The sequence below is a fragment of the Hemibagrus wyckioides genome, linkage group LG21 (assembly GCF_019097595.1).
Source record: "Hemibagrus wyckioides isolate EC202008001 linkage group LG21, SWU_Hwy_1.0, whole genome shotgun sequence".
In the NCBI taxonomy this organism is placed as follows: domain Eukaryota; kingdom Metazoa; phylum Chordata; class Actinopteri; order Siluriformes; family Bagridae; genus Hemibagrus; species Hemibagrus wyckioides.
Window position 1 is genome coordinate 16,650,017 of NC_080730.1, and position 23,718 is coordinate 16,673,734.

General features: G+C 38.1%; 1 protein-coding gene across 2 annotated transcripts in view; it reads left to right on the forward strand.

Moving 5' to 3' along the window:
- Nucleotides 1-23,718, forward strand: part of fhit (fragile histidine triad diadenosine triphosphatase) — a 270,717-nt gene that overhangs the window by 135,200 nt on the left and 111,799 nt on the right. The gene's annotated exons all lie outside the window — the stretch shown is intronic.

The following is a 23,718-nucleotide window of genomic DNA, read 5'->3' on the forward strand; positions in this document are numbered from 1 at the left end:
CTGAGATCCCAAGTCATATGTTCTCATCATTTTCTCATTTTGAGTTACTAAGTTGTGTATTTGAGATACTGTCTCATAATTTCCCCATATTCTTAATCATATATTCTCATTATTCTGAGATACTGAATCATATATTTGAGATACTTAGTCACAAGTTCATATACTATCTCATAATTCTGAGATCCCAAGGCATATGTTCTCATAATTCTGAGATACTAAGTCACATTTTGAGTCACTAAGTCATGTATCTGAGATATTATCTCATAATTTCCGATATTCTAAATAATATATTCTCATTATTCTGAGATACCGAATCATATTTTGGAGATACTATCTTATAATGTTGAGACACTAATTCATATATTTGAGATACTTAATCACAAGTTCATATACTATCTCATAATTCTGATATATATGTATATATATATATATATATATATATATATATATATATATATATATATATATATATATATATATATATATATATAATTCTGAGATACTATCTCATTTCTAAGACACTAAATTATATATTTGATATACTCTCTCATATTTCTGTATGATATTTTTAAGATTAGTCAAGTTTTATTGATATTATTGAGAGAGTACGTCATAAGCACGAGATATTAAGTTCTTATTTCAGGATAGTAATTCATAATTAAAAGACATTACGATATCAAGAGATAATAAAAAAGAGATAATTAATTTTGAGATAATAAATCAACTACAAAGGAACGATTATGAGACACTGAGCCATAATTAGGAGTCTTCTTTTTTCTCTTTTTTTGAGGAGGTCAAGTCGTAAATATGAGACACCAAGTCAGTTTTGAGATATCTCATTGTCATAACTATGAGATAAGTCAAGCACAAGCTAACATTTCATAATTTTAAGATAATGTCTGAAAACCTTGCTGTCTAAGAAGTATAGGCTCGTCTGTGTACACACACAACTTCTAACAATATCTCAAATTTCTGATTTATCTCATAATTATGACTAAACAAAAATAATGACTTGTGTCACAATTATGACTTGATAAACTCAGGTACATGAACTTTTTTATTCTCATATCCTGTATGTCATTTTATCTCATTTGTCTTAATTCCTAACCATCGCCTAATTAACATTTTAATATTAATTTTAATGTTAAAAATATTTAAAACATGTATTGTAATCTAAATTTATCACTAAATTTATGTTATTTCTAAATATAATAAACAAAAATCATTCTAATTATCTCACTATATGTTTGTATTTTTCCTAATTATTTTCTCTACTTTACTCAAATTCCCTTATGTTTTTAAATATTTATAATTATTTTTGTAATTATTGAACAATTTTTTTTGTACACCATCAGATTTTGTACTTCATGAATATTAAAGTTTTCTTTTTAATTAAATGAAATATTGTGCATGATTATGCATGTATTACAACAGTTCTGGTTAAAATCATCTCTCAAATGAATAAATATATAAAATTCCGGGACAGCGATAGCAAAAAAAAGACGACAAATTTGGATTACCGGAAAGGCCGGCGCTTTCATATCGTCCTCATGCTACACACTTTAATAAAATGATTAACCAGTGCAGTAGTTAATAGATGAATTACTTTTTCCTCTTAGATTAGCGCTGTACGGAATCCTCCAGTTCCCAGAGCTCGTTGCTAAATGAACCCGAAGATGCTGATATTGTCCTGTATCTCGCTATAAATTATTTCTTCACTCGGCTTTGAACTTTTCAGACAAAGCAATTAATGCAAATTTCTTGCAGCGCAAGCAGATATGGCAGGAAGATCCGAAGGGAATGGGTTATTTGTCCATTCCATCTTCTGTCTCATTTAGTGTATGAGGTGGGGGGGAAAAAAGAAGAAGACAAAAACAAAACAACAGAGCAGTTTGTTCGCTGAAATAAGCATGTGTGAGGATTCAAGGTTGTATGAGAATAAGAATGCGTGTTTATTTTTCAGCTACATTTTTTTGGTCTTATTCATTTCGGAAAAAAAAGAAACCCTCATGGATGGGAACAATAGCATCACATCACAATGTCATTGATTATTTTCCTCAGCACATCCCCCAGCCTTTACTTCACTTCTCAAGGTTCGATCTTTGGCTCTCTTGGCGCTTCTAGAATGTGAACCTCGCTCTCAGTGGCACAAAAGCTTAACTAGCAAGCTCCTACTTTTCCACAAGCAGTCTTATGTTTCATGGTCAGTGCTTTGGTCCCTCTCAATTTGTGTAGCACTTGTGTGGAGTGGGCTTTTGTGGAAGGCTGCCTGCTACATGGAGCAGAAGAGCATGACTCACACTTACTGTGTCTGGCAAAAGAAGTGAGCAAAACTGATTTTAACTTCTAGAGAAATGAGGAAGGACAGATTTGCGTGTGTGTGTGTGCTTGTGGAAGGGAAAGAGTGGGAGATGGAGAGAGATGGAGGGATGTGGGTGTGGGTGTGGTGTGAGCTTTATGAGAGCTGTTTTTGGTCTGTTGGTATTGATTAGAGCTAATGAGACGCTGTTTTGTGTGTGTGTGTGTGTGTGTGTGTGTGGGGCTGGCTAGCCACAGACAGAAAGAGAGGGAGGGAGACTAATGGGCTGAGACAATACAAATAATTTGTGGTTGTTGGAGAACATCAAGATTGATGGCTACTTTGCCTGTGGATTTAAACATCGTCTGTTTTTATTGGGTTTGGACATGGTGTGTGTGTGTGTGTGTGTGCGCGTGTGTGTGTGTGTGAGATGGAAAGCAAGATAGCAGTCTCTCCTTACCAAGAGATGGCATGCTGACCTGCACTTACCAAATTTGATTACGTCATAAATAATGCATTATGGACTCGAAGTGTAGAATTGATTTATTTATTTATTTATTATTTATTTATTTTCGTGAGAATGATATGAAGTGTGACGTTCATATTGTCTCCGGAGTCTTCTCCTCATCATCGCTAATGGATTTCTATATAAGACAAAATGAACAGACGTGATATTCAATAATTTAGCAGGTACTTGTTTCATACCCGATGGTCACATGATCATTTCATAATGATTTGTTTTGCTTTCAAAACCTTGGGCATCAGACACACAGTCCTCAGGCTTCATCAACCCCACAGAAGGCGAATCACAGCTTGGTGCTAATCCGCTCGTTCTTTTCAACATCTCTAGCATCAGCTTAAACACGGATGTATGGTATGGACACTCTAGAGAAACGGATTAAAATATATAGGTAATTTTTAGTCAGTTTTCTATCCAGTCTCAGCAGAACGTCTTCACTGTGGGCGTGGTCTCGTCCGGGGTGACTCCGCCCACTACACCAGGGCACTAGGGATCACTGAAAGGTTTGATGAGGATGAAATTGATGTCGGTCGTCTTCCTGGACACTCTCAACCAGATCTCAAACCAAATGAAGACCTATGGGAGCGATGTGCTAGACAGTACCCAGCTGAGGGAATATATAGAATATTTTTTTTTTTTAAGTGCAGGTCCAGACACTTGTAGAATCCAAGCCAACACACTGATACATTGAAGCTGTTCAGGTTACTATATATCTGTTCCACAGTGTGCGCTTGAAATCTGTGCCAGAATATGATTTGCATGCATGAATAAACTCCCCAAGGATTGCAGCAGTGCATGATTACCAGCAGAGCCCGGAACAAAAGTATATATTATTTAAATATATATATATATATATATATGAAATATCTAAGTTAAGTCATGTACTTTTCAGGTCATAAGTTTACATCTAGCTTGCAGAATATCTAAAATCTTAATAGTTATATATATATATGTATATAAAAAGAAATTCAAAGAGTTCCTAAAACCTGCAGTTTGTTTTTATTTAGTGTTGTTCTGAATACGATATTTAACATAGGACATGTTTACATAAAAACTGAATTCAGATGACCGAACCAGTTCAAGCGTTTACACACACTTAATACTGTTTTCTTAATACTGTGTGTTGTTACCTGGATGTTTTGTGATTGAGTTTGTTTGTCCGTTCGCACTTTAACTGCTCGCTGTTCTTTAGGTCCTGCTTAAATAGGCAACACATGGGGGGGGTGTAAACTTTTGCACAGGATGATCGCCATATATATATATATATATATATATATATATATATATATATATATATATATATATATATATATATATATATATATATATATGGAAAAAATCTTATGTAGTTTGTAAAGGACAGGACTAAATGAAAAAAACATAAAATAATAATAATTGGCACCTGCTCAAAAGTTTACACACCCCTGCTTTAAAAAATGTTTATTGAAGGAATTTAGCATTTAGGTCAAAGCCTTGACCATGCTTAATCAACCACCAGTTTTCCGTCATGGGAAAGTCTTCAGGACAGAGCACATAATGTGACGAAGCATGATTAGTGATGGAATGAATGTTTATAGCTGCTGTGATGTAACTAAAAAGAGGTAAAAGAGGAATAAAACACTTAATCGTATGATGTTCTAGCACCACCAAGCGCCTTATTTCTTACTTAACTTTGACAGCTCTAATCCGAACACTTCATCACTCCTTCCCCACACCTCCGTCCTCTGCCCTTTCATACGCAGGTTTGAGTGCAGTACATTAGCCGTGAGCATCTCATTCTTTCATGTCGTATCCTTTACATTATGCTGATCGCAATCTGCCCGGGCCTTTAAACCTGGGATCTGAAATGTCACCCTGTCTGCTCCCGACTCACTCGGTTCACTCAGATTCCTTCTCTCCTGGAGTGTTTGTGTGCTCTGCTGATACGTGTGTCTCCGAGACTGCGCATTTACATATCCAAACTCAAGGCAGATAAAATCTCTAATAGTACGTGCCGTGGTTTAGGTGCGACAGTTTTGCGGTGTGTCTGTGCATTGTTAATGTCTTCGCAAAACCCCACCGGCTTACTAATAATGTTGATTCTTTTTAAAAAATAAATAAATATGGCAAACATGATTATGGGAATGATTAATGTGACAACAACATGGCGGGACCTGTCACATTTGTTTTGGAGGAACACACCCGGCGAGCTGCTTCTGCTCTCGATGGCTCTCTTCCCTGCCAGGTGTTGAAGAGGGTTTTTTGAAAGGATCTTGTAACACCATGTGTGTGTGTGTGGGGTGGATGTGCTGGGAAAAAAGGAAGACACTTGTGTCAAGGTACGAGACTCATACAGTACCGGCTGTCTCACAAGCATGTTATAGAGGAGCAGAAAAGAACCTAAAAAAAAAAAAAATAGTGTAGGTTTCTTTCTGTTTTTATTGAACTGAAAGGGAAATAAATGTATGAGATCATTTGGGAGAACGCGTCAAGGGTTATACTGTGTGTATAACACAGAAAGAACAGTTTTAATATCACATCAGCCACCCGGGCGGTGTAATGATGACTGCTCGTGCCCTGCAGAAATGAAAGCAACATGAACATATTTAGCCTTTGCTCATTTATAAATGACGCAGCCTCCGACACCGGGTCAGTAACTTCTTAATGAATACTGTTTCAATTTATCTTTAGCAAGGGTTCTGCCTGATACACAGCTTTAATAAATGCCGGTGCAAGAGAGCGGGGTTGCGAGAGAAGGCCCCCGGAGTGAAACCCGGATTCGTAGCAAATTATAATGAATTTATTTATTTATTTTTATTTTTTTTGGGGGAGCCATGTTTCTGTGGAGAGAGAACACCAGAGCAGATGGTTATGGAGCAGCGAATAATGTATTACAGAGAGACAGGAGGAGACATGGTAGTAACCAGAGAGAAAGAGAAGCTTAATTTTGGAAACAAAGGAAAGGCGTAAAAATAGAGAAGATAGGTGGATGTGGATTTGGGGAATTCTGCACATAATAATAATAATAATAATAATAATAATAATAATAATAATAATAATAATAATAATAATTTAAAATGTTTATTTATTTATTTATTTATTTATTTATTTATTTATTTATTTATTTATTTATTGCTGTCAGACTGTAAAACAGAGTGTATTTGCACTTTTTTGGGGGTTTTTTTTGTTTGTTTTATTATTATTATCCTTTAAGCCATGGATGCCTGTGAAAACTTCATCTACACGTGTTCCCATTTTCCTTCGTTCCTTTTCCAATTTAAACCACCTATTATCCTCTCATCACTTCTTTCCATGTGAACACACTCTATACACACAATCCCGCAACGCCAGATACATCCTGGCAACTTTCTGAACTCTCATAAAGAGCCTCAGCTGGCAAACAAGGCGCCCCAAGTCAGCGTCTGTCTCATTAAAAAAGTTGAGCTGAGTAGCGAGATGCCGAGGTCGGAGGTCCCTGTCGCACGGGGTCACCCTGAGAGCCGACCTCAAGGAAAAATATCCCTGAAGAGAATGAAAGATCAGTGCACGGAGGAGACTTTGACCCGGTGTCGACCTCTCGTATTTACAGCTTCTCCTAGAGCAGATGAGGAACAAGCTGCTGGTTTATCGCCTTGAGACAGAAAGAAAGAAAGCGAGAGAGAGAGAGAAGGGAAGTTGAAGAAATGCAGTCGGAGAGATGGAGTGAACGGTAAAGTTAAAGAGGTAGAATGAGGAGAAAAGATGGAGAATTATAATGAGACACGGAGAGGGTTTTTCTTCCCCTGATGATACTCAGGGAGTGCTGATGGGCTATCAAGAGGAATGGCACCTATGCTTGTGTGTGTCTGTGTGTGTGTGTGTGTGTGTAGGGGATCCTAATGCAAAACAATAACGTTGAAGCAAACAAGATAAAGAAAATTGAATTTTAAAGCGTCTGTAGGGAATAGGCCTGTTGTCAGCAGCCCCGGTGCTGTAGCCGAGAGGTTTGTTATGAACAAGCCACAATCATGATACAGATCTATAAGGATATTATTCTGCCTTCCTGGCCGTTCTAGCGGTGTGTATTCTGAAAGCTGGGGTTTTATAGGATTTTTTTTTTATTTTTTTATGGCTGTGTTGCTAAGCAAGGAGGAAAAGGCGTATTTATATTCTTTTTTTTTTTTTTTTTACTGTAGCAATATATTTCCAAAAAAGCTCTCCTCGCTCTCCCTGGCTGGATAAATGCTTAACAGATGGAGGATGACAGGAGATGTTTAATGATGTTTTAGCGCTTGTTGATGCTAACCCGATCCACCAGAAAAGGAAACACACACACGGCAGGCGGTTATGCGTCCTCATCCCTCAGCATAGCAGCTGAACGAAATTAATCAGTCCCCCGGCTCTATCTATCACACAGATCAGTGGATGATCTCCGAATAACTTTCAGAAGTCAAGAGGACAGACAAAGAACTTGGTACAGTGTCTTGGAGATAAAGGCATGGAGTTCTTATAGAGTTTTACGGCAGATTTGCTTTGTAGAGCGTATAGGAGATGTGAGAATTTTGCCTAATGTAATGTTGGGATTTAGAGACATGGCTATAATCTATTATGGGAAGACTCAACAGGATTATTTTTCAGATTGTGCCATAAACTGTGTGTGTGTAATGTGTCTTCATTGTAGTCGTAGTAGTAATATCAAAACCCAATAGAATTTATTTCACTTAGTAGCTTTAAAGTAGTATTTAAGCTCCGCCCACTTCACAGTCCCATAATATCATAAATCCATGATTATTTTTGTTTCCTAATGTATGTGTTTACGTATCATCGTGACATAGAATTTCTTTTAATAACCTTACACTAATGGAAAGACCCAAGCGTTTTTTTTTTTTCTCAAAATTCAGAACAAAAAAGCTCAAGACAACCTGCATTCCTGAAATGCTTGGAATAAAAATATCTAAAAATGTTGACAGTTGTTTGATTTATATTCATTTTATACTGAAATGGTTTCTCGTGGGAGACTTTTGGAAGTGAAATAAAAAAATAAAGAAAGAAAAAGAAAAGAAAGAAACTCTAACAACAGCCAATGATTAAAAAAAAAATTTAATTAGGCAAATTTACATTTTTGTAAAAAAAAAATAAAATAAATAAAATTAAATAAAAAATTTACTTTAAATAAAAATTTAAATCTACTGGCAAAAATGAATTGTGATATTTTATTGTCTTTTTAAAAAAATAATCTGTAATGGTTGGCTGTAAGTGTGCTCATATGTATCATATAAATATTCAATAAATACATATTCATGTTAAAAGCTACAATTGAGAGAAGACTTTATTTCACTTGTTCAAATTCCTAAAACTCTTTCATGGTTTTGATTCGATATTTTTTCGACAACTATTTATGTCAACTTGACTAATTTCATGGCGCTGGATTTTGGGAAACTTTCCAGTGGCCCTGGGCAACTGCCGTAGTCTTTGATTATTTATACAAGCCACAATTCATTAGGTAGGATGTATATAATTAGGCTATTAATCATCATACATTAGCTAGGGGTCAAAAGTATTGTAATAAACTTTTAAATTAAAGTTGAGTCAATCAGAGTCTAAAAGCAATATTGTTGAGACTATTTAAAAGAAGAAGGTTTTACAAGAAATGGCATGAACGATTATGTATAATTCTGGCAAACAATGGGAAGATCTTCCAGAGTTTTTCTTAAATATTGTATCATTAGCCAGGTTTCCTGTGCATTATGACAATCCACTATTAAGACTGAACCAACAGTGAGTCAATGAGTTACTCATGATTCCACCAAAACAGCTCTGACCCATTGTGGCTTGGACTTTGCAAGACCTTTGTAGGTATACTGTGGGATCTGTCGCCAAGGTGTTAGCAACAGATCCTGAAAGTTGTGAATTGGGGACTCTATAGATCAGATAGATCCTGCAGGTGCTTGGCTGAGATCTGGGGAATTGAAAGGCTAAGTCATTGTCTAGAACTTTTTGTCATGTTCCTCAAACCATTCTTGAATAATTTTAGCAGTGTGGTTGGACACATTGTCCTGCTGAATGAGGCAGGGGTGTACTTAGTCTGTCCTTGGACCCATGAAGGGTTGTATTTGGTCTGCGACAATGTTTTAGTGTCAGAGTAACATCCGTGGAAATGCCAAGAGCCAAGGTTTGTAAGGCATCACACTGCCTCCACCGACTTGCCTTAATCTCATAGTCCATCCTGGTGCCACCTCTTCCACAGGTAAGTGATGCACATGTACCCAGCCACCCACTGGTTGTCCTTGCTTGAGCACTTTTGCAAGGTTCTAACCACTGCATCCTTTGAACCCCCCCTCAAGACCTGCTATTTTGGAGACCCAGTCATCTAGCCATCACAATTCAGCCGTTGTCAAAGTTGCTCAGATTCTTGTCCGTTTTGCTTCTTCCAACACATCAGCTTCGAGCACTAACTGTTCACTTGCTGAGTAATTTATCCCAGCCCTTGACAGGTGCCACTGTAACTGGATAATCAATGTTATTCACTTTACCTGTCAGTGGTTTTAATGGCTGATTGTTGGCTAACTAAGAAACTTGCCTTTGGAATGAATTAATCCACCCAATGTGTGACTGAACAAAATGAGCCTGACATTGAGAAGGTAAGGGTGTACAGTGTGCCTTCGCTTACGACAAGTTAAATTAACATGTGACAAGCGAAATAACACCAATTTGTATCTACTTCTGTATCACTGGCTTTGAGTCTGTTACATATGCTACAAGAGATTGGTGTTAGCATAAAATGAATTAAAATAACTTGAAAATGACCTATATTTTTTCACTTGACCGTCAATGTGGGTGTTTGCAAAAACGCTGAAATAAAGCCACATAGAAATCATTCGTGAGTACCCTTTTACACTCCAGAGTTAGAAATGGGACACGCTGTGTAGACAACTCCAAGTGCACCATTTGGGATGGAGCGTATGCATCAAACTGAAAGCCATTCTCAGTGATTCTGCAGCGCTGGCACTTCTGTTCTCTGCTCCAAATTAATGACACCCCTCCATGGCAGCCCATGCTGCTGACACTAATTATCCATGGTGTTTCTCAAACAAGTATTAGACTCCTCGTCACACAAGGTTAAAACTGGTTCATTCAAGGGGAGGAAAACGGTGACAGGGTCATTTGAATAGGCGGGTATTATTTATTTATTTGCTTGTTTATTTCTCTCTTTATGGAGACTTACAAGCCTCATGAGGTTATAATAACTCCCCTAATTACTGTGTCTTTTTTTGGTCATTATGATAGAAATTAAAAAAAAAAAAAAGCACAGGAAAAGTTAAGCTCAGCCCAAAAATATTAAACAATAAGCTGATGATCACCTAGCTTTGCTTTTATACACCTGTTTCACATTAATCTGTTCTCCTCCGAGAGAGAGCATGGCAAGTCGACTGTCTCGCTAACTCATTAAGTCCCAAATTAACTGATGAACAGGCGAGACCAGGAGGCATGTAGGTGTTGTATTAAAGTTCATCAGAGATGCAGGTGTGTGCTTTATCATCTACTTTGATCAGTAATTACGGAGCACTTTTGCACAATTAATTGATTACTCCTGTGAGTTGTGAAATGTTTGCCCTGCTTATTAGTACCTCACCATTTTTATACAACCTAGTGTTCAGAGGTTCTTTATTTGCTCCAGGGATTAGTGCTCATTTAAAAACAAAAATCATCATCATAATAATAACAATACAATTTTGCACCCATATTTAGGAATTCTTCATCAGGCTATGACCTGTGACAAGAGATCAGCAAAGTTTAGCTTTTTAATAGCAGTTTGATTCACTTTGTTTGCCCTCTGTAATTCCCCTTTAACCTCTAAATAAAGTCTTTTTTTTTTTGGCACAAAGTACAGCCTCATTTAACTTCATCAAATGTGTTATGGATCCTTAACTTATGCCCTCTAATGATTCCCTTGAAATGTCATCTTAATGAACTTTTCTATATCGTTGTTTGGTTCATCATGTTGTGTTGGAGGTAACTAATGGCCCTCATACATTAAGTAAATGAGCTTGGTGCAACTGGAGAAATTACAATGGATAAAGTTTAATGAGCTTTTGCTCAGAGGCCACCCTGACACAGTGGGGAGTCCATGTGTCATGGCTTAATCTCTTCAACAACGATAAACACTCTAATGCATTTACTTTATGCACCACCGGTCAGATGTGGATCCATTAGCAGCTTCTGTGTCTGCTCAAGATTCCAAGTCGGGATCCTGATGAGCAGGGCTTGCCTCAATAACAGCTTTCAGGAAGGGTGTGTAATATAAATGAAGAAGGCTGAACCTCAGGTACAGGATATCTGCAGGACTTGAAAACTCCTTTAGTTGATATTTTATAGTGTTAGTCTTGAGTGGCAGAATATCTCTGCAGAACTGTCAGCATTCTGGACTTTCTTGAAGAATCTTGTATAGTAAGGTGTCGATTTTCATTAAGAGATCCTCTCATTGCCCCCACCAAGGGTCAATTCCCAGGCAGGGAGCTAACCCAGCCACTGAAGAGTTAACCCTAAGTGTTGGTCCCCAGCCCAAATAAAATGGGAGGGTTTTGTCAGGAAGAGCATCCGGCAAAAATCCTTTGCCAAATCAAAATATGCGGACCAAATGATCCACTGTGGCAACCCAGAACAGGAAGCAGTTGAAAGAACAACAACATCAATTTCATTAAGAGGTCAAGTAAATTGACCCCCACCCTTTATTTTGAAGGTGGTGTGCCCACAAGTTGGATTCATTTTGCCAGGATGTGCGAAGCTTGACCATGATCTGTGGGTGGCCCCATGGCCAGGTGCTTGCCCCTGGACCTTGCTCAAGTAATGGGCCCAAGCCTTCGTCTTGCTGCTGGTGAGCCCACAAACTGGTGTAACATTGGCATTTTGGGCTTTGCCTGACTTGGTTATGTGGGTGGCCCAGTTCCCAGTCACTTGCTTGCAGACACCACTCCCAGACCTGGTTTCAGGTCCTGGCCTAGCCCTAATCTAAAGAAGGAACATTTAATTTATTGTAATCTTTCATGGAGATCATTGGAATAAAACTTTGCCTGAAATTATCCTTCAGATCTGTTCACACATCCAATTATTAGAGGGCACAAAGGATAGCCTCGAGGTTTGTCAGTGTACACAAGCCCTGTCACTGCCACAAGATTTTGGTATAAAGTCCCTTTAGTAACTGCAGTGATGTTCTAATATTGCCAGCAGGCTTCTTGCCGAGGGGTAAAAGCTGTTCTATAGTCTGTTTGCCCATCGACACTTTGATACTTTGATACAGTAAATGAAAAAGGAAGTAATACCTCAAAAATTTTGAGATTCATTTGGTTCCTTCGAAGGCATCTTCCCTTTTAACTGAGTGGACTGCAATTTTTGAGGCCAGAAGTTGCCACCATACCAAACCCTGATGAATCAGAATACTCAATAAACATAATGTCTGATAGTTTGCTGAAATCCTTTAACCTTAGAAGGTATCCATGTGCTAAGACCATACCAAATCTTCTGTAAACTCTCAAAAACTGTTGACACCATCTATTGCAGCTCCACTGAGGTAAAGTTGTTAATCCTATAATCCCCAGTGATCTCCTTAGCCTTGGAATCTTGCTGATGGAGTTTTGCTTGTAGGCACAATGACAGGTAAATGTTGAAAGATGTCATCTGCATGGTATCCCAGTTGTTTAATATAATAACATGCTTTTTCTTTTTCATACCTCTCACAAGGATCGTTAGGATCACTCAGTGTCAGAACATCAGATCCCATAAGATCTGACCGCCAATGATGGTGCTACTCAGACTATTAAGTTCCTGATGATATAACTGTGAGGGTCTTCAAAGTACACAAGCCGCTTTACCACAACAAGGTTGTGGAATGTAGTACCATTGGTACCTACTGTGCTAGCACTGCTATTAGCAGACTTCTTGCATGTTTCAGAGTCTGTTCCTACTTGGATACTGTGATACCAAATGGCATACTCTTCAACAGAAATCAGTTCATACCTGGAAACACTGAGTTTGAACCCATTCCTACTTGGGTAGCTATCTGTGTAGCTGACCAGACACTACTTTCTGCAAATCTTTCAAGCCAAAGGCTTGAAAGCACCCATACCTGTCCTTGATGCTATTAGAATACAGACTAGCATGTCAAACTGTTTACTAAACTCTACTGAATCCATGCTAAGCCTTCTGTAAACTTTCATAAACTGTTGATACTATCCCGTTATGTCAATAAGTATAAATCCTATAATCCCTAATCAGCACTTTAGCCTTGGAATCATGCGGCTGCGGTTTTTCCTTTATGCCAAAATAATGATTGCATTAGTTTGAAATCATCTTCTTAATATAGACTCTTTGAGAACTTATAAAACATTCAGAATCCCAGTTGTTTAAAAAATCAAACACTTTTTAAGCTTTGTTTTAAATATTGGCACTTGGAAACTAAAATCAATGCCTCAGTCACTGCAGTAAAAGTCAGCTAGTCTTAGCCTAGGGAGATTTTAAGGAATGACATCTCAAGAGATTCTCTGAACGTAGGTATATATATGTGAATAGATATACCTTATGAAGAAAAAAAAAACTTCAGAGGACGGAACTCTGACACTTATTTTGGATTGGCTCCATAGATATAATTAGGATCTTTGCAGCTTTCTGAAGCACACATTTGCTTTGTAGAAGGTGCTATCTTTTTGAGCTTTTCAAGACAGCATATAACTAGCCTCCTCTTCAAGAAACTCTTCTGGCACTGCTATCCATGCTCTTCATGAAGCAGTATGTGGGTACAGCGAGGCAGAATGAACAGATTGGCTGAGATATAAAGCCTGTGGGTTGGGAAAGAGCTCTCTTTCCTGGTAAAGCATTGGCAGGGGTTTGTGTTTTTGTGTGTGTGTATGAGAAAGAGTATGTGTGTGTGTTGATTTATGTGCCTGTGCCTCAGCCTTTTCTACACCACCACCACCACTGGTGGAGCCCCCAAACGGCAATTTCCATCTTGCTTTGTTCCTGTGTCAGACCCTCTCTTGCTCCAGCCCTTAGCAGCTGCTTTTCACATGACATTTAAATCAGCACTTGAGCCTTTCTGTTTGCTTTCGCTGCAGCCTCTGTAGCTCCCCTCCTCCTCCTCCTCCTCCTTTTCCTTCTTTCCTGGAGCTCAGAGCCCTCACGGCATCTGAACAACAGACAGGCGTGCATTCGGAAATATGGTTAACTTGCCTCAACTGCTTCGCATGAAGTAGATGTATTATGAAGTATGGCCTCTAAACAGTGATAGTGTGCACGGATGGTTTGAGGACTAAAAATGAATCCTACAGTAGGTCTGGGTTTGGATTTTGGGTTCTTGTCAAATCTTCACCTGTCATAGTTTTCTCTTTGCTCTACTTGAACCTGAATCTCCGAAGAACACAAGCCTTTCAGAAACACACCATTAAAACAAGAAGAGTTGAGAGTTTTGTCCATGTCAGATCTTGGTTACATTTTTTTCCTGATTTCATCCATCCTTTTGGCAGCACACCTCAGGCTGCACCTCAAGCAGTCTTTTCTTACTGATGACATTTCAACACCTGTATTCTTAAGTGCCTCACTCCAGCTGTCCGTACATGAAGCCAGATCAAGTCCAAATTTATTCTTGAGGCTTTTGTGTGTGTGTGTGTGGGTGTGTGGGTGTGTGTGTGTTTTAATCCATCGCTTTAAACAGTCGTTTGGTTTCCAAACAGAGCCGGGTGTATGACAGGGTAGTTTAGAGGTGCTAAAATGATCTTGACATCGACTACGCTGTCGAACCCAATTTCAGCTCTCGGAATGATCTCTCGCAAAGACGTCTCTACCTCTGTCATTCTCTCTCTCTAAACGATATAATTTGGCTGACATGGTGAGGCTCATATGATAATGACTTTTCAATGTGAGTGACCAAGGGCCTGACCCGGGCCAGGAGAATAGATATTGTCCTGGTTCTTCTGCTCCCAAATTGAAACACTCTCCTTCCGTAATGTATGTCAATGAGAAACTTTCATGAATTCATGTGTCAAAGTGTGTTTGTGTTCTTCAGTTGCTGTGCTTTTTGCCTGTTAATCCAAATCGTCAAGTCAAAAAGTCAAAGAAGCTTTATTGTCACTTCAACCATATATAGCAGATGCAGTACACAGTGAAGTGAAACAACATTCCTCCTAGACCAGAGGTGCTACACAGAACACAGACAGAGTACAGTGACGCAGACAAACATAGAGCTATGACATAGAGATAAAAAAATTAAACTATAATTTAAAAATTAAAATTAAACTAAAAAATTAAACTATACATAAGGTGCAGTCTTTAAGAACTAGACATACAACAGAAGTGCACAGGAAGACAAGACAAGACAGTGCAGACAAACAACATATAGGCCGACTTTGTGCAATGAACAAGACAATGTGCAAAGAACAGTGTATACAGTGATTGCAGATATTAAAGCGACACATGTAAACAGGATTAATATAAATATATATAAATGTAAAGTGGCATGTGCGTGCAAACAAGACAATTTAGTGTGTGTGTGTGTGTCTGACTATGTCCAGCACAGTTCAGTTCTCCTCTGAGATCAGATCTTGGTTGTACGTCGGTGCGTGTGTGTTTGCGTGTGTCCAGTTCAGCTCAGTTCTCTGTTGAGATGCCTGATTGCCTGAGGGAAGAAACTGTTTAACAGTCTGGTTGTGCGGGTCCGAATGCTCCGGTACCTCTTACCGGATGGCAGAAGGGTGAAGAGTGTGTGTGAGGGGTGTGTGGGATCATCCACAATGCTGTTAGCTTTGCAGATGCAGCATGTGGAGTAAATGTCTATGATAGAGGGAAGAGAGACTCCAATGATCTTCTCAGCTGTCCTCACTATATGCTGAAGGGTCTTGCGGTCCGAGACAGTGCAATTCCCAAACCAGGCAGTGATGCAGCTGCTCGTGAGTAAAAATCAATGCAAGATTTATGTAGATGTCACTTGTACCTACACATATACATGCAATCTGTAGGTGTACAGGCTCTTCTATGAGCATTTTGTCCTTTTCCTGATCCATCATTAGAATGTGAGAATTATAGATCAGATAAATGGATGTTTGGGTGGTGACCCAAACATCCATTCAGCACAAACACAATACAAGATATATATAAGATTATATATTTATAAGAATCATATATATATATATATATATATATATATATATATATATATATATATATATATATATATATATATGTGTGTGTGTGTGTATGTGTGTGTGTGTGTGTAAAGAAAATAATAATAATAAATAATAAAACAACAATAATAATAATAATAATAATAATAATAATAACATTTAATTTGAATAAAATAAAAAATAAAGTAAAATAAACAATAAGTAAATAATGAATAAATAAATAAATAAATAAATAAATAGATTTAATTTTTTAAAATATTCAAATATACAGTATATCCTGCTATTTCCTTGAAGCTGCTTTTTGTAACAGTTTGCATTGTTAATATATATATATATATATATATATATATATATATATATATATATATATATATTCGGAATTGAATTATTTTTGAAATTATATATAATTATATATAAATGTAAAATGTCTGCGGCAAGTAAGATCTTTCTTGGTGAGGAAAATCCCTGTGAATTTAGGACTGCTTTAAAGGGGTTGTGTTGATTGTGTTGAAAATATTGATTGTCACTGTCGCATGGCTTTACAGAGGAAGTGAAAGTTCACTGGCCTTGAAATGAAGTTAAATAAACTTGGGTGAAACTACACTTTCACGTGTCCTTGACTCGAGTCGAGTGTAAATGATTGTGTATTAAAAGACGTTAAGGCTTGCACTGCCTCCCTCTCCCATCTTGGAATGAAAAGGACATACATCCTAATTTGCTGTTCTGCCGTCAGACCAAAGTGGCGCCTAAGAGCTTCTGATTAATGGTGTACTTTCCTCCATTTCAATAATTCATGAATAATTCTACTTTATGAGCTTGAATAAGTGAGAAAACATATTCAGCTTTATTAATATATATGAACTTGGAGGGGGCAAAAAAAAAATGAGCGAGTAAGAACTAGGACTGATTATCACACACTCTTGGGTATTTTTTCTTTTTTTTTCTTTCCTTAAATAACCTGATAAGTTGACATCTCGGTGTTACCCTGTCGTCTTCTGGAAGATTGATTCATCGCTGGACTTGTGACATTTCTTTGAGCCGAGATGCGTGAATGCAGATGAAATATGACACGGAGACTTGTTAAAAATGCTCAGACGTCTAGGTCTGCGGGTCGGCTCCGATAGCCCGGGTTTTTCCTGACAGACCCCAGAGTTCGGGCTCAAGACTGACAGGGGTTGGATGTAATGATGGGAGCTGGGGAGAGAGACGAAACGTTGAACCTCTTGAGTTCAGATTGATCTACTCAGGGGATTGGAGCATACTAGAAAGTCCTGTCTGCATTCTTTGCTTCATCTGTCTATTATCCTGTACTTTATCTCCAGATATCTTACATTTATAGACATTTTGGATGGAGAGTAGTCTCAGTGGAAACAGTATTTATGGAAATAGATATACAAAACACCTACGTATTTATGCAGAGGCTACTTGTGGCAGATGTAAATAACAAGTAAGAATAACAAAAAGGCTGTATTGTTTTTTTTTTTTTTTTTACTAGCACTTTCATGCACAGAAATGTTCATTTTACGACAAACAATTTTTGATTCGATTCCATACAACTCGAGTTGATCCAATATGACTTTGTAAATGTATTCCTTTACAGTCTATTTGCAGTAAGATTTAAGCCAGAAATGTGTTTTTTTTTTTTTTGGAAAGCTTTGGAAAGAAAAGAACTCAGACATCATAACCTTAGAAACTGAAGACGCTGGGAGAAATCAGAGAGGGAGAGAGAGAAAAAGAAAAGGAAAATAAATAAATAATGTGCTGAAATATGCTAGCATCAGTGTGACAGAGGGAAGTGGATATAAGGAAGGCTTTAGTCTTTCCACAGCTATATTGGGTATCATTTTAATCATTGTCCTCATACAATATTAATGCTATGTTTATGAGCAGCGGAGCCCAGTAATTAAATGGGAAAAAGAAAATATGTATCGCAGGTCTTTGACTGAATGGCACATTTACCACAGCACTCTCGCTCAATTTGTCTCATATTTTTTTTTTTGCATTTTCAATGCGGAAAGAACATCAATATGAGATTTATTCCTTCCTCTAACACCGAGAATGAGGCAGATGAAGCCTCGGCTGTCTTTATATTCTTTATATTCGACATGTGTACTACGGTACACACTTCATCCTCCACATGCAGGACTGCTGTTTTGACACCTAGACGAGAAAATAAGTACAGACATTTAAAATCTTTTCAAATTTCAGCGCTTCTCAGAGAGAGAAAGTGTCCTTAAAGTAGAGAGGGGAAAAAAAAAACCCCTCTTTGCAGATGATTTAACATCCTGAAGGTAACTCGGTTATCGCTACGTACAGGAAATGAAAAATGAGATGCGCACCACCGAGAGGGAATAAACAACCTCATCATTTGTGAAAATGATCTCTGAGATTCATTTTATGCAAATGTCAAACGTATGCAGTGTAGGAGCTAAAAAATTCTGACAGCAGGTACATGGGTGAGGATCAGGAGTCTTTAAAAGAAGGCACGCAAACGGAAAGGTGAAATTGAAATCTGTGTAGTTTTTTGATACTTTAGACATTTTTTGCTGCATTTTTTTAAAAAATAATAATAATAATTATTATTATTTTCACTCCTGAACAAGTATCTTTTTCCTCCTTTTTAATATATATTTTTAATTTTTTAATTAATTAATTTAATTTAATTTAATTTTTTTTACTTTTAGCATATGAAGAACTCTTTTTTATTTTTAATTTACATATTTTTAAAAATTTTTTTTTAATTTATACTGTATTTTTGTACACAGTTTATTCTTATTCATTTTAGGCTCACACTTGACACAATAAAAAATCTCCACTTCTATCTGCCGCCTGTACAAATCCCTGACAGAAAGCTTGACCACACATGGATTTCTCCTACATTCTGTAGAGGAGATGGGGTCAGAGGCATTCAGGAACATCTCCATGCTATGCCATGGTCCCCCAGGGGCACCTGACCTAGCTAAAACTCTCTCTCACCCCTTCTGCCTCATTTCTGACATCGCTTTCCTTCTTTTTCCACCCAGGATGTATCTCCGCCTCCTGCTCTTCTCTATGAGGCGGAGATCTCTCAAGATTCCTGGGAAAAGATCTCACCGTATCAGACTTTATCACCACTATACACTTCCCATCATGCCCCAGCACATGTATTCAGTCACTCATACCTGTGTATTATATAACTTCTCATGTTTTAGTATCCATTTTGTTGCCGTGTATATTATAATCTTCTTCATCGTCTGCATCTTTAGCTCTTCTATATTCTGCCTCTCCAAATCCCTGACACCCACGTGCTTCATTTCGCTTCGCATGTTCATTTCTCACATGCTGTTTTATTTTCCCCTCGTGATTTCCCGAGTAATTCCTTGAACATTTAATCGCTTAGTGTTCACATGGCGTGACACGTGTTTTTCCTTGACTTCACATGTGCAATTTTAAGCTATAACAATGCCCTCCTTTTTATATATATATATATATATTTCTCTCCAGATGTAATCACATATTACTCACTTTGCTCCTACGCTTGTACCTTATGTAAGAATCATTTTCTAAAGTTCATAGAGCCTGACTCCGCTATTTGTACATTGGTGGAGTCATTCAGAATAAATATTAGTTATCCTGAAACCAAATAATTAAAGACAAGCTTGATTTTGGCGTGCTCCTGCTGAACATAATTATCCGGCCTCGGCAGCAAGCGAGCCAGACCCTGTTTCTAATCTGCAATTATTTATGTGTGGGTTTGCTGTGTGAGTGTGCGAGTGTGTGTGTGTATTACTAAAACCAGCTACCTAACATCCTGCCACATTGCTTCAGCCTGTACGGCAGTATGTTCTACAACGACTTTGCCAGCAAACTTCATTCGAATCGGAGTCGTGTCTCATTACAGAGCCTCAGTTCGCTTCACACGCGCTCGGCCCGTAGGGAACGAGGCCAAACAATATTTGTAAATGTTTGATCAATGCATATTTTCACAGATTATAGATTACACCATATGGTTTACTTGGTAATGGGCCTCCCATGGTAAATCAGTGGATGGTATTGCTTGTGTGTGTGTGCACTGCTGCAGATATTGCGGTTCTCCACCAAGGAATTGGAGGCATCTCTGGAGCTGGGTGGCAGCTGGCCATTAGCTATTGTGTGTCGCGTTGGAGACAGAATACACAAAGAGTTCATCCAGACAGAAAGAGAGAAATAGAGGGAAGGGAAAAGGAGGGAAGGGGAGGGGAGTGTGTGAGCGTCAGCATATAAGAATGCTCATGGCAAGCAAAGAAACCCAATAGAGAACCCAATGGAGAATAGTCCCCAATATGGCAGACGTGAATTCTTTTTTTTTTTTCTTTTTCTTTTTTCTTTTTCAGTCTCTATATCTTACCAGAACAGATGCAATAACCATTTATTAAATCTTTGCATTGCATGGCTCTCACGTCTGCCTATTCAACTTCCTTTCTACGTTTAGAAGCCAACACTTTTCGACAGGTAGTGATCATTTGTGGTTAATGATATTTTGTAGCTGAAAAAGAAATTTTTTTTCACTGCACATTTCCGTTCCCTAAGCTCCGAGCGAGCTTGATGATCTCTCACGCGGCGGCGTGATATACAGTCAGCATTGTTCCTTAATCTAAAATAAATAGCACACAAGGCCATTTGCTTCCTTGGCTTCCTTCATTAAACATACTGCGTGTATGCCAATACCGAAGAGGGAATTCTCCACAACTAGTAATGACTTGCATTTATTTTGCTTGATGGATTTCCTTTCCATGTAAATGGCATAAACAAACAGCTGCCAGAAGAATCCGGAGCGCGACGTCGAGAACATTTATCAGCGCTTTGCATTAATGCTGATTATTCCTTCCTTCGGTAACGCTCCCCGAGGAGCTTCGGAGACTCGTCTCAGCCAATCGGTACGGAGGATCTGCGCCATCGGAGTTCTGTCACGGCCTTGAGATCTCAATTTCGGATAGCTAGCATTGATACGCAGCTTTATTGTTTAGCATTAAAAAATGAACATTCTCTTTGTTAACATAAAACGAGACGTCTGTTTACTGTAGAATGGCTTTAACCACTCGCTAATTGGCTGCACGGGAATTAGAAGGGGATTAAGACACGGACTTGCTTTTTTTTTTCCAGCTGTGATGAAACTTCGGTGCAAGTGTGTGACGTGTGATGGAAACTCGGGGATTGCAGGACCTGTGAAGTTTGTCTCGTTGAAGAAGAAAAGGAATTATTGATATTCGGATATGTCAGAATCCATTGCGTTTACATCGGCTTTCATTTATTATTCCTTCGGCTTGAACGGCTTGGCGTCACGGACGTTGGTTCCGGTTGGTTTTTAGCAAGCGTGGATAGAGTTCGTTGAGGTCTCGATAAATGTTGATTTGTTGGAGTACATGGTGTCATGCTTGCGCTAGTCAGTTCTTACAAGTGTGAGAAAGATGAAGGATGAGGTTTTGCTAGCTCTGAATCCACTCAGGAGTAGACCTCTACTTCCTGTTTGAAAATCATCACTTTGTATAATCAGTTTAATTCAATTCATTTGTATAAGCGCTTTAAACAATGGACATTATAGAAACATATAATAAAAATGATAGTTATTATCTAGGTTCTCATTCTGAGGTAAGTTTGTAAACATAAGTTGCTTTTTGTGTTTCTCATTTTCGAACATTTTTTTCTGGTAAGACTTACACTCTTACATTCTTTGTGTCTTGTTTTGTCTTGTATTACATCAGCAGTACTGAGTGTGGAACATGACCAGCCTGTTAATCCTCCAAAACAGAAAATCTATCTATCTATCTATCTATCTATCTATCTATCTATCTATCTATCTATCTATCTATCTATCTATCTATCTATCTATCTATCTATCTATCTATCTATCTATCTATCCCCCATATTTATTTATTTATTTATTTATTTATTTGGTTTTCTCTTCTTTCTTTCTTTCTTTCTTTCTTTCTTTCTTTCTTTCTTTCTTTCTTTCTTTCTTTCTTTCTTTCTTTCTTTCTTTCTCCCATATTATTTATTTATTTATTTATTTGTTTAATTTTTCTTTTCCTTTCATTTGTCTGTTTTTGTTCCTTTCTTCTCTCTCTCTCACTCACTCTCTCTCTCTCTCTCTCTCTCTCTCTCTCCAGTTTCTTTCTTTCTTTCTTTCTTTCTTTCTTTCTTTCTTTCTTTCTTTCTTTCTTTCTTTCTTTCTCCATATTTATTTATTTATCTTTCCTTACCCCATATGTTTCTTTGTTTATTTATTTGCTTAATTATTCTCCTTTCATTTGTTCATTCGTTTGTTCGTTCCTTCCTCTCTCTCTCTCTCTCTCTCTCTCTATTAGTTTCTACATGTATGATAATGTTCTTTCTTAATCAGTTTCTCGATAAACTATATTTACACCTAGAATATATTTAACTGCGGACTCTCACATTCTCATTATTTCACTTTAATGCGCAGCTTTTAATCTGTGAACTAATTACACTGTGAGTGAGAGTGATATTTATTGCTGTTATCATTTAATCACTCTCACTAAGAACATTACCGCAGAAAAATACACCAAAGGGTTAAACCCAGAACAGCGTCCACCTCCTTCACAGGAAGTGACATGTGTGTGTGTTACTCACTCTGATCTCCTCTGTGACTATATACTGTACAGCTTACAAAGCCCTACATCTAACCCAAATATAATACTAATCTATACTAAAAATCCAGCCGCCCTTCTCGGCGTGGTGCAACGGACAGAGAGAGGGATGATGGGAATTAACATGCGAGGCATCTGCCGCAGCAGGTTGCATTTAAAAGCTAGCTCTTAATGACCGTTTTTCTGTTGATCACGGCCTAACTCTGTTTAATCTATCAAAGTCCCACGAAGCCGTGGGAGATACAGAACTCAATTCACTTCATTACCTTAGGAGAGAAAAAAAAAACAAAAAGACCCGACCACGTGAGTAAAGAGAGAGCCGTGATCGAATGGGAGACGGGACTAGACATGGAGATGAGGGAAGGGCGAGGGGAGATTGGCAGGAGTGAGTCAGTGCCAAGAGAAAGATGAAGTGGAAAAATATTTCGTGAAGAAGTCCTTCAGAGGTCAAACCTGCCTGAAATATAGATCTCTCTCTCTCTCTCTCTCTCTCTCTCTCTCTCTCTCTGTGGTTAAAGGAAACGTTTTAGTTTTTCACTGGATGAACAGCAGCCAACAAAACCACCAGGTTCACCGAGTTTCTAGAAGCTTCTAAAAGAGTTCCCCATGTGTGAGACACGAAGCCAAACCAAACTTTAGCGCTTTAAAGGACACGGTAATAAACATGTGCATGTACATAGCCCAAACCCGACGATCTACTCACTCACGGCTAATCCACACGGCTTAACACTATACGTATTAGCATGGGAGATGTGTATTTGTGTGTGTTTGACTGCACCGGCCCACTTGTTTGTTTCTCTGGAGCCCGCCCACCATACATTTCACAATACGAGCACAATTAAAAACACGCAGCATGCAGTGCCGGACGGAACAGAGCGATTGTTAGAAGCGGACGCCTCGGCACATCAGAGTGAGTGACACAAACAAGCATAAGGCGGATTCTTATTTATTTATTTATTTATTTATTACGCTTTTTTTTTTTCTTTTCTAAACCAGCCTTTTTAATGTTGTCTCATGAAATGCAAATGACGGCAGGGTGCAGGCGCTAATGAAATAATTGAGACAGAGGGAGAAGCTGATGCTCGGTGATGGGAGGGCTAACAGCAAAGCGCTCACGGATACAAGGCCTCTAGGGAACGCCGCTGCTTT